A 17326-nucleotide genomic window follows, 5' to 3' on the forward strand; every position below is an offset into this window, starting at 1 on the left:
AGAGTGCAGACCTTCATTTTTCGTTTTTACAAGAACAAAAAGTCTCATGTCAAAGTACTTTCCACATACACATTATTAATGCACACTGTTTTCTTGTCTCTTGTAGTTACACAGTGGATTTCTGACCTCATTATTTCAGTGATACTGGCTAAAGAGCTACTAAACATTAATAACTTTAACCAGCTGTCTTCATAAATATTGTGTTACACTGTTATTTTGTGAGAAAGGGAGTCCACTCCTGAAGAGTCACTGAAACTAGATTGTGCCCCTCGGTGGTCACAGAGCATTATAACAAGGAGGTAGCAGTTGGCCATTTTTATGCAGACCCTCGATTTGGTTGTCTTTGAACATCAGTTTTATATGTATTTTTTTGATATCATGCAAACTATATATATTCAGATCATATCCAGTTGTACCAGAACTACTAATGCTAGCCAAAAATTTCTTGACATCCCATATACTATAGTTACAGAATTGTTACAGATGTTACTTGATTATTAATGCTTTTTCCCTTTACTATTCCCCGTCTCAGATCATTTGATAAGAGCTTGGTACAGCGTTCTGAGGAAAATAAAGTTTGTGAGAGTGAGTGAGTCAGTGACAGTTATCACATGCTGGGGTCATGTTTGTACCTGCTGCTCCATGTCTGGACAACAATCAACTAGGAACTAATTCGTACCACAAAATCTGTCTGCAATCATGGTTAAATACATCATTATAATGATACCAATAGTTTTTACTATTAAATCAGCTAATGTAGTGTCATGTATAGGAGTGAGTCATGTGTCATGATTTATGAGGTGCAACATTAGTGGGTTATTTCTGAATGCATTTTCATTTGATTTGGCAAACATTAAGCATTTCTCTATGCAATTCACTTTTCTTACGAAATTACCTGCATTCCGAAGCACAGGACAGTTTTTTCATGGTAAATAACAAAAATGTTCATATTCATTCATATGCCCAGAACAGATGGTTAGATGGTAACCTAGGTTCTCTGAGTGTAGAGACTATCTCTCCATATATGGAATATGTAGGATCGAGAGATAGTCTCTATGTATGTTTTTTGTCTGTGTGGGTGTAACATTAGTATTGCCTCTTATAAGAAGTCTTGGTGGTATCAATAGGTTACGTATCAACCTTCATAGCAGTATCTGTATTTCAGAGTGTTCAGTGACTGCTGAACAGTGAAAAAACGGACACATTATGACAAACACAACCTTTAAAAGAAATAATTCAAAGAGCATATGGTACAAGGTTATAAATGATATCGATCTTTGGGATGGGAAATTAATGGAAATTCCTGCAGACGTTTTGAAGTCTCAGCATGTAGCTGTTCTTGGCCGGTCAGCTCTGGAAGGTCAACAGATGCAGGGGAAACCTGACTGGTTTTCTAATTCTAACTCTGCTGCAAAGGGACGATTGGACTTTGAAGAATTCAACCAAGGTCCTGACAGTGACCACGAGGTCAAGAGTTTCCATAGTGATACCAACCCGAGTGTGCTCTGAAAGCAGAACTGGTTTTCAATGGACCTGTATGATGAAACCAAATAAATTGCGGGAGTGTGTGTGAAGAACTGGATGTAAAGTATTTAATATATAATCAGGCAATTGGAATATATTTTATTTAATGTGTTGCTATGAAAACTTTGTGTTGTGAGTCAAGTTACAGATCACCTGATCTATTCCTGGGAGTAAACTGTGTGCACTAACTAATATGTCCACTGGGAGTCGCTGTAGGGCACAGACAAGTGCATCACAGTCACCAGTAAATTATCCTTTCCCTGCTTAGTGATTTAAAACCCTACTGCACCTTCCTGCTTTCTAGAAATGTCTTCCCATTACCTCATATTTACAAAATGAAGATAATCTTTTGAGGTCTTTGGCTAATATAAGACTGATATCTGGAAATATCGTATTTAATATTTGCATAACCATGTAAATGAAAACCAAATGTCTTAATTAATGTCCTAATTAAATTAATTCCAGGTTATTTCAGAGTTACGGGTTCAGGAGCCTTTAAGGTATTTTAAGTTGGATAAAGGGCCTTGACTGCTTGTCTTTGGTTACTTTGGGAGTCTTTTTGTTGTTGATTTTAGAACTATTAGTTAAGGAAAATGGATTTGAGTTGCATTTTGGTCAATAAAAATACAATGCAATAAGATATTATGAGTTCACAGGTTTTAATTTAGTTTATTATTTATTTATTTATTATTATTTAATTTAAAGATCTGAATTCACCACTGTATATGTGTTTGTGTATGAGGACATACTGTATTGTACAGAACATACTACATAATTAACATACAGAACTTACTGTAAAGGGAAATTTAAGATAACCTCATTAATCATATTAATCTCTGGTTTAGTTCAGCAGAGGGACATTGGATAGGTGACATTTTTTTAATTTGCCATCAAATAATTCCTTCCAGTTTCTTTTTAATCTGATTAAGAGTTACCACAGCAGTAGACCTCTGTTTGACATTGCCGTTGAAAGCCGTCTGGGTGATGTTATATAGAAGCATTGCACACGTGTTTCAACTCTGATTAATGTGTCCAAATGATTATTTTTCCCCCCTCTGATTTATGTTCAACATAATCAGTGTGGCTTTGGCCATTCAGACAACAGTGTGAGTCCCTGTGTGAGTCTTTCAGAGAGTGACTGAATCAGCAAGTGTTTTCCATGCATGTGTACCTTTGTTTGTGTGCATGTGTCTGAGTGTATACATGAGTGCATGTGAGTTATGTGTCATCCTCCATCTATCATCACAGACGCTGGGCAGAGGAACAGTACAGTTTAAGTGTGTAAGGGTCTGCGGTTGTCTGTGGTTTTAGAGATGTGGAAGGAAACGTGGTTTTCTAGCTACCGGTTTCTTCAATATTTTTCTGTACCATTAAATAAACATGTGTGACTTGATGAGTCCGTTTCAGTATTCTGCCCATGGCCTTATGGGAGATCGTAGCTGGTGGTCCACCACTGTGTTAACCATTAACCACAGTGTCTGTTCACACCACAGCACCCTCCAGTGGGACAGTAGACATATGTTCATACATCACATACTCCGCTTCCTGAATACCTCCTTGCAGACACCAGCACACTCACACAAATAGACAGTTTATGGAAGACATACCAACAGGAGTAATCAGACCCAGTGCACAGATGGTTATCTTTTAACTCGGCAAATTTGCTGTAGTGTCCAATGGGAGCTTTTTTTTTTTTATGAAGACTAAATAATCAGCAGCAGACTTTTCAAACCGGGGGTGACTGTAAATGATGGATGTCATTTTGCCTTAAAAAGGATTCCTCCTGCTGTGGGGAATACACACCAAGAAACATGTGGACAAGGAGCCCATTCAACATTATGTGCATACCTAAAATATACATGCACAAAAATCTAAGGAGACATCAATAGTTCAGGTTTTGTGTGACAGTTCAATGAGATAGGACAGGGAAGCACATTCTCATCATGTGTATCCACACAAATCTTAAACCTTTCAACCTTTTTTCTACAGTTTATTTACTATTTGAGTTCACATTCACTAGATGTGCCAATCATCTGTCAAACAAGGGAAAAAAAGAGGATGTGTTAGATAAAGTTGATGAGATCACTGGGCTATCTTCCATAACCCTTACAGGCACATGCACAGTGATGCCAGCCACTAAACCTGAGAAAAAAGGAAAGCATTAGTTTACTTATTTAAATGTGATCAAAAAATTAAGAGAGACTCCTCTCTGTCCATCTTTCTTCTTTCTCTTCTTCTTTCTGAGCCCCAGAATTAATTGTCAGTTAAAATGAATTATGTTTGCTTTACACACACTAGTGCAACTACAGAAGATTCGGTCATTCCCAGTATATAATATCTACATGACGCAAACACATACATGGTGTTCAATCCACAACACACTGTATGTACATGCCTAACATTTAGTTTTTAACAGTTGAACTAAAAACAAGAAACATTTTCTTAAAGGTGAAATAACAGCAGATGCCAATGAACTGGCTGATTTTGGCTTCTGTCTTTTATTTACCATTTCCCATTAGCAGCTGAGCAGTTTTGAGAAATATAATTATTGTAGATCAGACACTGATCTCAGAGCAGGCAGGTCTTATATGACCTCTGACCTTTTCTTTGACTGGGTCTTTGCTCCGATTGAAGAGGAATGCTGTGTGTGCTTCTTTCCTGTGTTGGCGATTGCCACATGGCACATATACACCCATCCACATGCACATAAACAGTGTGTGCATAAACTGAAGTGCCACCAAATGTTCATTTAATGAATATCTGTGTTTTTGTCTGAACCTGCATGCTGTTTTTATATGCAGGGTTTTAATGGTAGTGATATATAGTATGTTGTATTTAGATCAAGAGTTGATTTTGTTAAATAAAGGTTGTATACTTAATGACCACAAAAATAGCCAACATCTTTGAGGCTGTGGTGTTCATCAACAAGCGTTTCTATTTTATTTTATTTTTTGTTTCTCAATGTACAGTAATGCATAGATGTTCAGAATGTGATTATTTAAATGCAAAAGTTTAACAATCGTAGTTGGGTTGAATGTGGGAAAGGATTTTGAAGCAGATTTTTTAAACTGTGGCTTTCTGTCTTGCTAAGTGTTATAGTATTGGTTCAAGGTCCAGAGCTTTTCTTGTGGTTAAAATACTTGGACCTGAGCTGGACTAGCTCTGTCTGACTGCCCAAGATCCATTCTCAGCTCTCTGGGCACATTCCTGGTCCAGGTGCTGTGTATTTTCTTTTTCATTCTGCATGAGCCTCCCATGTAAACTCTGCAGGATAAATTCATTTATTATTCAAACACACAATAAAAAGTTTCATCTCTCTGGCAACCAGCCCGGTACGTCATGTTTTTTTAGATATACTGATGAAATGGTCTGGCCAGAGAGAAGAATCTTCTTCTTTGGAAGAATGGAAAACATCAGTCAAGGGAAAATGTGTTCGTTAACTCACATAATTAGACATAGTTTTCCAATGACAAAGGCAGCAGGCCATACTTTATTTATACTCTAACACAGCTCACATTTCTAGGTTGTACAGTTTGTTTCACTGTCCATTTTTAATGAGGGAAGAGAAGCATATTTTATGGGTTTTCATCTTCCAAGACAGAATAAATAAACTGCAATATCTATACTTCTCCCAAAGTTCAGGGGTCAACTTGTAGGAGGTCCCTTTTGCTACACTCAACTCCCTTGTACTGTATATGGAACATGTTTGCATGTGTATGTGTGTGTATGTGTGTGTATGTATGTGTGTGGTCTAATGTTTGGATATGTACAGAGTGTGTTTCACAGCAGCTTTCCAACACATTGTTTACAATACAGGTTTTATTGTAAGGTCTCCCAAGTAGCAAGTAGCAGTCCTGGTATATGTTAGTGATTGATTGATAGATAGAAAAAAGAAGGCCTTGAATAGTGGAAGACAGCAGGCCGTCACTGTGTGTATAGTCATATATTTTATCCAGTACTGCCTCATAACTTACTGCACAATTAAATTAACTAAATTACAACTAAATGTAGGTGCTGGGTGTGTCATGTCAAGAATAGAGTTGAAAAGTGGAAGGAGATGTTTTGGGTGCCCATGGGTTTCAGTATATCTACAAATAAACAACTTTCTGTGCGTCAAGCAGAGATTAATTATTGGATTTCAAATAGAAGGCCTGGTGTTATTCACACATTTTCAGTGTGCCAAAAAAGACCAAAACTAACCATATGTTGTTCAGTACTTTCCTACCTTCTGTCTGCACCTCAGTGCCAACCCTATTGGTTGAAGGTAAACCATTGAAAAATACAGTCTAGTTTGATTGTTAAAAAGGCTAATTCATTTCCCTCAAATGATGAAGCACTATTCTTCAATGAACATTACTCAGAGTAGATAAGTAGAGTAGAAACTAAATTCATTAGGGACTATTTTTTAGCAGCAGATTGTGTAGTCTTTAGTTTCATTTCTTCAGTTTATTTGGAGAAAGACCCACAAACAGCAGATTACTGGTGTGGGAGTTAGGTTGCTGACATGTATTTTTGCCAGGGATCATTGATGCATGTTGTTCCCCATTTCTCTCTTCCCTTGTCCCCTATTAACTTTAACAACGACATAAAATGCCCCAGAAATACTACTATAAGTTTTCGTTATAATAAAATGCAGCGGTGTGGCTCATTTTTGCGGTTTAATACTTTTTGGACAACACTGGACAGAGAATTAATCTATATCAGCCTTTGGCCACACAGACAATACTTTTTGGAATCATTGAGTTCTCCACCACCCAAGATGTCTGCCATCACCAATAAATTGAAGGTACATGGCATGCTCAAGTATCGTTAAAAGCCATTTGATATACTCTACAGGGTGCGTCCTTCATTATGGAGACAGCTGGCACTGATGCTTTAGCAGAAACTGTTATTCCATGTGGTCTAATGTGGTTTCTCCAAGATGAAAAATGTATATAATACAAATTGGGGCTAATGTCTGTCTAATCTTGCTACCATGACAATTAATTTCTCACTGTGGTAAAGACACTACTGGCATCAAGTTGTTGCATTATTACATGCAACATTGTGGTTTGATGGTTTAAGGTGGTTTGGCTTTGGTGGTGAGTCTGCACTCATGCTGAGAAGAGAATAGTAAAAACTGTTTACAGAACTGGAGACCTAGAGTGAGGTTTTGGCATGAGCAACGGCACATTTGGGCTTGGTTTGGTGTTCCCTAAGTGTCTTATGTTCAGCATGTTCTGTTAATATGAAACAATGCACCTGACAAAGTTGACCTGAATAAGTCTCACTGAGGCCTGTCTTGACAAGCATGTAACCGAAAATGCCCGAGGTGTTTGAGACGAAGAGATGATTCAGCAGGCTTCAAGATTCACATATTGGGAGTAAAAAAAATACTTACAGAGGAAAAGGGAACAAAAGAAGGACTGTGCCCTAAAGTGTTGTGTCTTTTAATAAGTGTTTGATCTCCAGTTGGTTGTAGAATTAATACCCATACAATAAAAAAGCTACGGGCCATCAAATTCAAGCTGCTTTGATTAACCCCTGGTGTCCTTTTATCCCTGCTAGCAGCAGTTAGTTAATTGATCATTTTGTTCCTCATAGCAACCATGAACCATTTTGGAAGATCTGTGACAAAGAACATATTGGCTGGCATCTTTTATCTACTCTCTAAATGACCTTGTTGGAATTAAATTAGTTTTCCTGCTGTCAGTTTAGAGCTAACCAAGCTTGGCATGACTAGCTGTCAGACGCTAATGTGTTGCTAATAGCCTGCAACACTCTAGGGCTGTCCTAATGTTTCAATCATGCTCTGAGCTCCACGTTGACCAAGTGATCTGTCTACAGATTGTGGGCCGCCACACCATTATTTCTCGTTTCTTGGCGGAAATCCCAATTTTACGTCATTGTGTGTGTGTGTGTGTGTGTGTGTGTGGAGGGGGCTTAATGATACATTTTCATTGATAATAATGCAAGTAATCATGGAATTTGGAACAAAAGCCCACAAGTGATTTCTGTTGATTTAATGAGCTACTCCACACTGCACTTTCATAACCAGACTGTGGAGGTCAGACAGAAGGGAAACATTGTGTCTTTCCCAAAAGCTGTCATAACTAATTTCACACTATGTTGTAAGACTGAATGATTTCCACATTCACATAGACAGTTTTCATCTGTCATAAGGGGCAACTGCCAACCATAACACAAACATTTCTGCTGTCAGTGTAAATGTGTTCAGCGCCACTCTGCCTTTGCAGCAATGGAGCTCAAGAGGTCAACACATTAATCAGCAGCTGGGTCTGTCTATAGTTTACTCTTTGGTAAGCAATAAACTAACAGACACTCATCTTTTTTTGCACAATTGCTGACAGATGTTTACATCTATAAAATGTTGAGTATTGCATTGTGGGATTGTTAGCAGAAAGCAGCGCAAATGCCACGGACACCACTTTTTTAAAATTCATTGTGGATTTTTTGAGAACACTACAAGTGGTTACATTCAAACACTCAAATGAAACAGTGAATCATAGAGCAAATAGGGAGTGATGCTGAACACTGTTGAGCTAAGTGTTCGGATATGTTATGTATTTATTTGGACCCTATGAATATATTTACAAGATTTTGGTGTTGCACTAGCAGTAGGGATATTTCACTTTTGTCCTGTGGGACAGCGTAACTAATTTAAAGTTCTTTAAATCTTTTTTTATGGCATCTGATCTTTTAATGTAAAGTTTGTGTTTCATTCAGTTCTGTTTTCACTGTTTCACAATTGCTTCCAAATCTTCAAACTTCAAACTTTATTGGAAGTGTGTTTAGCTTTCTGTAACAGTAAGGGCAGGAGAGCTAATACTATTAAAACCACTACTGTTATTGCACTACTGCCACCACTACTACACTGCTGCCGCTGGTGCTGCTACTGTTACTACTACTGCTGACTAAGTTAATTATCTTGCTACCACTGTGACAACATATCAGTTTGAGTGACATTATGGTCAGTTTATTTCTGTTTTTGCATAATAAAACCAAATAAATAAATAAATAAGGATTGCTTTACATTCTTCCACTTTCCTCTTCAGGAACTCTGTAATGACTGACTCCTGTTATAAAATGTGTTATGTACATAAAAAGTTTATGTGTATAAAATTCCATAAAAATGTAAACAAACAATTTGGCACAGACAGACTAGTAAAAAAGACTTTTGTTCCATGTCTCAGTTTTGAGAATACATTTTGGGGCTATACTTTTCTTTCAAGCATATTATATCTGGCATACTTGCCTGCCATGTTGGAGCCTCTGGTATGACATTTAATGATGGCAACAGAGAGTGTAGGATGGAATAACACAGCGTAGTGCAGTGGTCTGCCTAATATATATGAGCCTTTTGGGACTATGGACTGTACATTAACTGTTCTCCCTGACTACAAGTGCCAACATTTTCAGTCATTATACAGATTATTTCAATGTGCTTTCAGTCGCAAAGTGGACATTAAATAGGGCTTTTGTGTAAACTGAGCTCCGGTTGACAGAAACCATGATGGGTGGGTAGGTTTTAGAGTATAGAATGCATGAAATGAAGTGAAGTAGAATATAAATACACTCATTGTGCACAGTTTGGTGTTACTGTCAACATGTGGCACTCTTTCCCATTCTACACTTTTTGTTTATTTGGTAGACAGTATAGCAATCTCAAATTAAGTTTGATTCATCCCCCAGATTACGTTGGTGTATTTCTTGTGTTGATATTTATAGTTTGAAGAAATTCTGCAAGAAAACTGTGTTTCGTCATTTATGCAGTAAGACTGATGTTGCATCTAACACGCATTTCAGTTATGAATTATGCAGGATGTTTGCCATCTTTTCAATGCACCAAATGCATTAAATATGTTTTTCTTTGTTTAGTATACTGTGATCTCAGCCTGACTTTTTTCAGATTTCCATGGGAGGACATGGCAAACTGCTTAAGCCAGAGCTGTCTTGTCCCCCATATGCTGTATCCCAGCATGCTATCTGTTTGTCCCAGGTCAACACTGAGTCCTATGAGCATTCCTCACATACTAACACCTCACTGCAGAATAGCCTACCCACAATGCCTTTCAGCAAGCACCTGTGTTTATGGCCCAATACCTTACCCTTTCACCCAGTGGGAAATACTGCTTTATTTTTTTAGTTGTGGAAAAAAGTAGCCGATAACAGCAAAAGGACTCAACAGGAGGAGAGTCAATTTCATAAGAAATTGTTGTATGTTAGAAACAACCCTGGGAGTCACACTTTGTCTTTATATGTACACAGGTTTGTCCAAGAACCAGATCATTTGTACTGATCATTTATCCAGGAGGAGCCAAAAGTGAACAATTTGATTTGTACTCACCCACCAGCCCTGGCTGGTACTGCCTCCAGAACATAGCCACATCCTTGCACTCTTAAAGCCTTCTCCTGCTCAGTTTGTATATTACCAAACTGACATCCAGACACATAAATGAAAGCATAAATAATCTTAAATAATGTTACAAACTAGTTCCTGTGTGAAAAAGTTTAGATTTAAGCAGTGCGGGTGGTGATAAAATAGCCTGACTCAAAGTGTTGCATGGTAGACTAATGTCTGTTATGGGACATCCTCATGCCTTTAAATTATCCTTAAAGAGGGGAGAAACACGCCCAGGCAAACATTATGTGAATCACAAATGTTGATTGATAGAGCTCACCTCTCCTCAAAATGTAAGAATTGGCAAAAAGCTACGAAAACTATGAATAAAAATTTTATTTTTAAAGGCCATTTGTGTTATACAGTGTGTGTATGTATATGTGCATGTCTGCATGTGTGCACACCATGCCTGACTGGCCACCTGGTATGAATTGGAAGTAGAAGACTCATGGCGAGCCAAAATGCAAGAGAGTATTTCTGTACTCAATCTGATTTTCATGTCAAATGTCAAGTTAGTGAGTGAATTTTTATTTTATTCAGGAAATATTAAACAGAGTATGATCTGAGGGTTTTTTGATACTTGAATGAGCAGAAAGGAGGAGATAAAAGAAGAGGAAAATTCTGCAGATTTGTGAGTGATATTGATTGTTTTTTCAGCCTGAGACTGCTATGTATTTCTCTGTCCATGCATGACTTTGAATAACCTTTTACCCCTCCTCCACTGAAGCTTTAAATATGTTTACCTGTCGCTCTGTTGTGTCTCCCACGCACCTAAAATCTGACCATTAAATCAAACGGGACAGACGTCTACAGACTGTCTGTCTCCCTCTGACTTTTCTCGCAGTATATCACTAATATGATTTTGTCTGTTTGCCAAGCCGTGTGTGCAGGTGATGTAGGAAGGAGCCAGTCATACCATAGTGTGATGAGGGAGTATGTGGTGTTCTGTACATATGTGTGACTGTGGAGTGTTTTGAATTATCCTGTAGGTGTGACTTTACATTCTCATAAAGAGTTTCCCCAATCACAAAACAAGTGCACAGGAGTCACAAAAGCAGAAACATGTTAAAAGAATATAATATTTGTGGGTAACTGTGTTTATCTGCTTTGTGAAAGTTAAATAAATACTGTAGCGTTATTACTTGTATGTTCGAGTTTAATTGCCTTGAACATGGAGCTGGAGTCCAAACATGGGGAGCTTAGCTTTGTATGAAGTTTGGAAATGGGAAACAAACAAAGTGAAAAAATAGACCATATAGCTGTATTATTTACACATTGAACCCTGTTTGTTTAACACACACATAGATACAAATGTGAAAATGACAATTGGTTGTTTTAGGGCACGCAATCCACAGAGTTTAGCCATTCCAGCAGCCCTTTTATGCAGCATTTCCGGCTTTAGCATGAGTTCCCAAGTACAGTTGGTTGGTTTTGGTCTCTGTATAGCCACACAGTCACCGCATCTCACTGTTAGTTGCTTTTTCCATTTTTACCCTTCTGTCTATGTACGAGTTGAGAGAATGTGATACAAAATGTTAATTACTCAGCAGTAAAATTGTTGGTGGGCAACTTTAGGAAGTGACTTTGCCCAGCCAGAGAATTAGTGTGACTCATAACCCTTCTTCTGTACCTCATGAATAACACAATCAAAGAACATTTATGGATATCTCTGTTGAACAGAGGTCTTTCCATTAAAAATCATCTGACAAGGTTGATCCATTCTGTTTGTTTTTGGTGTTGTGTCACCTGTTTTATTTGGATACACTATGTTTTTATATGGAGCCCAGGAGAGAGAGAGCCCTTTGAATCAGACTTGACCCACCAAGCCACCTCATGCCTTGTAAACCCTTTGCGCGTCTCTTTCAGTGTGGTGATGTCATCGTTGGACAGCCCTGGGTGAGAGACTGGAATGTTAGAGCCTGTTGATTGAGGATTGAGGCATAGGATTGTGGGTGCTATGTGTTTGTGTGTGTGTGTGTGTGTGTGTGTGTGTGTGTGTGTGTGTGTGTGTGTGTGTGTGTGTGTGTGTTTTAACATGAGGAATGAAGAGATTGCGCATGTGTTTGTGCATGTGTACATTTATGTGCATGTATGGGGGCTTTGGTGCAACACTGCTCTGTGGAGGCTTGTCTTCAGTCCAGCTGAGAGCGGGGGATTGTGTGTACAGTCACTGCAAACTAAATAAGGCCACTACTGACTTAGAGGCACAGATATATGTATGGCAGGATGAATATGTAATTGTGATTGAGTGTAGACTGTTTGGAGTCATACTGGCTGGTCATGGTGTGACCATGGGAGCCTCCAGTGAGGGATTCATTACACATTTAGTTCCTCTTGGGGAGAGAATTCACCAAAATATTTGATCAAGTAGTTTGTGTTGTCTTTAACCCAAATTCTGTAGTGTTGTACTGTTCACATGACAAATGACTGACAATTTAGAAATATAGTAAAGGTTATGGGATTTTGACCTTATTGGAACATATCACTCTTCATGCCCACAGTTTGCATATGTTTCTTGAGGCGGAGGTCTATGAGAGAGGGAGGTGGTGGTAGGAGTCCTGGGAGCCCCTCTGCCAGAGCAGTAAGGTTGTTTTCATAAAAAAACTGAATAACAAACCTCTGGCCTTGTTGGTGGTGAGAGGGGCATTTTTGAAGTGACACAGGGGGCTTTTAAAAGCAGTGATTTATTGCTGGACCCATAGTAGGGGGCAAGGAACGAAAAGTACCCACCCTGAGTGTAGCAGGTGTGGGCTGAATAGCATGGTCGTCACAACTAGAAGTGAAGGGGGCAGGGACTGAACTAATTTTAAGCCAACTACTAGTTATGTAGGCATATTGTGGAACATTTGTTTTACTGCTTGAGGGTGCAGGATTATTTAAAGTGATAGCAAGTGGTAGAGAAAAGACCACCATTACTCTTCAGACATCAATTATACGCCGGTATTATAAGCTGCTAGCCTATGTGGTGTTTAGGTAATACAAACATGTGCTTACATCGAAAAAATGTCATCATCTTACCAAGTCTTATTTGTGTGTTTTTGACCCTGAAAAGTCTTGTTTGTGAAAAAGACAATATCGGTGTCATTGACTGTAAAAATGAAGAAATGAAGAAATTGGGGTCAGTATCCTTAACAAAGTAAGACAAATAACGGTGGAGCTAGCATTACGGAAAATGAAAAAACTTATCAATTCTCAAAAATCCTTTAAACAATTTTATTGGTAACAGAAATTGGCAACAAATTTCATGCCAATCCATCCAACAGTTTGTTGAGATGTATTTGTCAGGATCAAGAACTGGACCAACAAACTTACATTCCCATCCCTAGAGCATCACTAAATAAGACTTGATAAGAAAGAGTGTTCTGTTGTGGCAGCGTCCATGCAAACATGATTTGAGTAGTATAGTGATTATTATTCCTGACATAGTTTGGTGTTTCTTGCTTTACTGCCCTCCATTGTTCCTGTGGGTTAGTTCAGTGGGACCTAAGGTCAGAGAAGGAAGGTCAAGGTTCACTCTTCTGGGCACTGGGGTAAAAGTTCAAAATAGTAAAAGCCTAAAAAGAAAGAAGCTGATCACACACTTGTTGAAAAGCAATGTCGGTATAACCCTGATTTACTTGTTGTCCTCTGAAAGGATCCCCCAGTAGCTGGATGCCTCTAGGTGACATCATGAAGAGGTAAATATTAACCAAGCGTGAGATCGGATTCTGGTATTTTTCAGTATTTGGCTAATGATGCAGCAAAGGGATTCTCTTTTATTATTTGTTCCATGGCTGACAAGGTAGGTAATATAGTCTGTCCATCCCATATTTGTGACACTGATTAATGGATCACTCATATTTTTGGTTGCCTTCTGGCGGAGCTAAATTCCACAGTGCTATGTCCCTACAGACGAGGTGACATGGACACTTTCCGATGTTTACTCCTGTTTGCACTGCAAATTCCAGGATTGCCTCATGGTGAAGAGGAAAGAAGTTAGGAATGTGGAGGCCTTACAAACTCAGATGTCGTAAACTCATCTGAAAATGTGACGGGGCTACGGGACAGCAACTTTTGAACTGTTAAAACCAGATTCTTAACGGTGAGTTACTGTGGTGACTGCCTGTTTGTCTCAGCTTTATGACTGTAAAATGTAAACTCTGCAAATATTTGAAACTACATTTACCATGCTGCACTGAAGCACGGTCAGTGAGCTGCTGGGAGCCTGTAGGCCTTTTTGACAACATGTATATGCATGCAAGGTCACAGAAAATAGTCTGTGAAAGTTGGTGACCAAGACCAAGAAATAGACAGTGATAAATAGCAGACTGGGCACAGATTGCTCCGTATTTTACAAATACATCTGATAAGAACACTTCATTAAGAGTAGCACACACTGACACTCTATTCAAATGCAATTCTGTCTGTCATCTATTTGTTTGGACAATTAATAAGCAGTATTTATGGTGCAACCAAATTAGTGTTTTTGTTCAGCCGCTAAGTGGTACTCCACTGGAATGCAAAAACACAAATACCTAGTGTAACTCACATCAGGGGTTCTGGACAATGTCAGGCATAATACGCATCATAAACTTTCTCAGGGCACAGAGAAGGCTTGCCAACTGGTGGGAAAACAAAGCCACTCTATCTTATGTGCTGTGTGCAATTCTGTGTTTGGATTGGCGTGTGTGTATATGCACGAGGACTAAATATATGGGTGACCTGTATTTGCATTCGTGTGTGGATTCTGCGGTAGTCGTGCTCTCTGTTTATGTCCCAAGTTGGGAAGTGACTGAGCCATGTTCTTATTTTATTCTCATTGAGCAGGGAACAGCATCGTGTGTCTGCCACATGCTTCTACTCCTCAGGCTGTCGCCATGTGGAAGACAAACTGCACAACTTTAACTCTCAAATATGATAATAAGCTGATTGACTACAGAGCAAAATAAAGAGTCAATGGCAGAAAGTCCTTCCATCTTTTCTTGCTCAGAAGTTAAATATTCTCTCAAATTTCCCTGTATGCACTACATTTGAAGTCTTGTAGAACATCTTCTTCATCTCCAATATTTACTATTTTAATTACATACATGCTAAGTATGTAGCTGTTTGAATAGCTCCTCATACTTGTATACTTAAACTTATATGGCCAATTTATGTTGTGTATGTATGTGATATGCAAAATGTAAAAGTAAAATGTATGAAATCTATATGAAAGCATACAGAATCACCAGAATAGGCCAGATATTACAGTTTTTTCCCCTGACCATACATACAATTATATACTGTATTCAAAAAGCATATACATCTTGAACCTGCACTGATTGATAAGCTTGATCACAACAAGTTGTAAACACAAGGCAGACATATTATCACCCTATAAACTTATGGCAAACTTCTCAGCAATCAAATGCATTTTTACTATTGCTATTTATTTGTAAATAGTGTAAAATGTGTCTTTTGGTGCTTCTGGCTGCCTGATTAGTGTAAGTCCATTATTTAATCTGCTATTAACTCCTGAGAAACACATCTGGCTCTTTAGATTCTAAATGCTCCACCATGTTCACAAGTGGCAGTGGTGGCGACCAAGTGCGGCAGCCGCAAGTTAGAGAGAGAGATTGGCAACTCACCGCAGGCCGCTTTTCGGTGCTCTTCGGTGTGTTCCCAGCGTTACACGTAGTCATTTTGTCTTTTGCTAATATGAAAATATTGATCAGTGCAACTTTATGTTAAGTATAGATGTGAACTTCATCAGGAACAAGAGCAAACTGCATGCTGACATGAATCAAAGTAGTGCATATGATAGCTTGAGAATAACAGGACTAAATTTGTATGCAGGGTTTACTTTCACATACAGCAGCTTACAGTACAGCAGGTGCAAGGCGCTTGGTGAGGGGCCATTGTCCGGCCCATTGAGTCTTCATTAATGGAACAGGAAGAGAATTGAAGCACGAGGGCAAACACACACAACTCATTACCCCTTGGCTATCGTGTACCTTTCACACCGCAACTCAAAGTGTGTGCCTGGGTGTGTGTGTGTGTGTGTGTGAGAGAGAGGGAGAGTTTGTGGTGCATTTATTGCATTTATATGAGTTTTGTGTTTGAGTGGGCGGGCAGGGAACAATTACAAGCTATGCTCCTTGAAGTATTTAAACTGAAAGTTGAGGGTTATATTACATATAGTACCAGTCAAAAACTTAAACACACTATGGCATTCATGTGAATGGGAAGGTGCGTCCAAACTTTTGATGAGTACTGTATATAAACTACATAGTAATGTAGCTTCAAACTGATCAAATGATCAGTTAATAAAGGACAATGACTTTCAAGCATTTTCACACAGATAGCATAGAGACACTGATGTTCCTTTCTGTATTGTAACACTTAAACAGTACAGAAATTTGTGAGACTAATGAACATCATTGCATCATCACAAACGATTGACAGTCCTCATTTACCAAATCAGTCCGGGACCAGTTAGCTGACTAAACTGACACTTGGCTGTTGGAGAGTGAACAGGGCATCCACCCTTTTACACCACTGTGTCACTTTGGAACCGCATTCAACCACTGCCTCTCTCACACACGCACACTTTAAGCCACCTTTGGTCCCGACACAGTGCTGGCCTCTGTTCTGTATCTAAAATCATGAGAGGAAAGAGCTGGGCCATTTACGCAAAGGAAATAAAAGAGAAGACACACTCATAGCAGAGGTATAGTACAGTACAGAGAGTCATGCTGTATGTACATAGTGTATATAGTTACCATGCAGACACGTCAGATTTACTAAGTTCTTGTAGACAGGTGTCAAAACTGCCCTGGAAAGTGTCTGTCGTCACACTCAACAAAGAACCTCTGAGAAAAAGAATATATTTAGTCTGTGGCTGTGATTGAATGCTGCGTCTAAGTGCTCATCAGGAGGCTTTTCACCACATATAATGCTGACTTAATTTTTCACACTTTTGCTATGACAGGTATAAAAGCATGGATGTTATTTTTCCTTCTGCTTTTAGCAAATACAAATGCAAACTTACATTGATGGATGTTCCTCACACGATTGAAAGAAAGCATGTTATGAGTTATTACAAGTATATGGTATCCAGTGGGAGAAGACATGCTCTCATTATACAACTGAAGATAAAACATATTATTATAAGATAAGAGAGTGAAAGAAGTGGAAATTTAACTTTAGTATTAGAAGTTAAACAAGTGTATGTATGTATGTATGTGTGTATGTATGTATGTATGTATGTATGTATGTATGTATGTATGTATGTATGCTTGTATGTATGTATGCTTGTATGTATGTATGCTTGTATGTATGTATATGTACTGTATCAAATGTATCAGTACTATTACTAAAAAGTGGTTACAGCCCATTTAAAATGGCTGATTCATTTATATTTTTCATTTTTGCCAACAATTC

The sequence above is a fragment of the Scomber japonicus genome, chromosome 11 (genome assembly GCF_027409825.1).
Source record: "Scomber japonicus isolate fScoJap1 chromosome 11, fScoJap1.pri, whole genome shotgun sequence".
Taxonomy (NCBI): Eukaryota; Metazoa; Chordata; class Actinopteri; order Scombriformes; family Scombridae; genus Scomber; species Scomber japonicus.